At 37.9% G+C, this 633-nt stretch overlaps 1 non-coding gene across 1 annotated transcript; it reads left to right on the top strand.

The window, feature by feature from the left end:
• Window positions 1-324: 324 nt before the first annotated feature.
• Window positions 325-418, top strand: trnai-uau (transfer RNA isoleucine (anticodon UAU)). The gene is made up of 2 exons: window positions 325-362; window positions 383-418. It is a non-coding gene; the product is annotated as a tRNA-Ile (tRNA).
• Window positions 419-633: the final 215 nt, after the last annotated feature.

The raw sequence follows: 633 nt of genomic DNA, 5'->3' as shown, positions 1-633 counted from the left end.
AAATTCAGGGGAAACGCTGTATATTAAAAACGAATTCAATATTATAATATATATTGAAATAGATTTCTAAATGACAATGCTCGTATATGTTATAGAATTGTTTCTGCCCGCTAAACCTGCTGACATGTTTCGTGTAACAAATAAGCAATCATTTTGTAATGTTTAAATCTGGCATGGACCTTTAATACCTTGATCACGTCATCATAAACCTTTGCGTGGAGCCAGTGCAACAGCGCCAAAACAAATAAACAAGAATGAGCGATATTAGAAAAGATATGGTGCTACGATTGGATTAAAAAGGCTACTGTGGTCTGGATGCAGTGAGCTCCAGTGGCGCAATCGGTTAGCGCGCGGTACTTATATGTCAGTACAATGCAGAGCAATGCCGAGGTTGTGAGTTCGAGCCTCACCTGGAGCAGTCTTTTGATACGCTAAGTAAATGTTTTCACATATCACATTGTACTGTTTGCCTGAAATACAGGAAATCTTATTCAGAAGGGAATTGACGTGGTGGCTCATTGGGACATCAATATTTTAGCGTCAAACCTGATAACAAAACCATCATACTATTAACCTGACATGTAAAATATGTCTTACTTTTCTTCACAGAACGAACTTGTGGTATTTCAGCTT

The sequence above is a fragment of the Pseudochaenichthys georgianus genome, chromosome 15 (genome assembly GCF_902827115.2).
Source record: "Pseudochaenichthys georgianus chromosome 15, fPseGeo1.2, whole genome shotgun sequence".
Classification (NCBI taxonomy): Eukaryota; Metazoa; Chordata; class Actinopteri; order Perciformes; family Channichthyidae; genus Pseudochaenichthys; species Pseudochaenichthys georgianus.
Note: the sequence above shows the minus strand (reverse complement) of the source record. Positions and strands in the feature narration are given on the sequence as shown.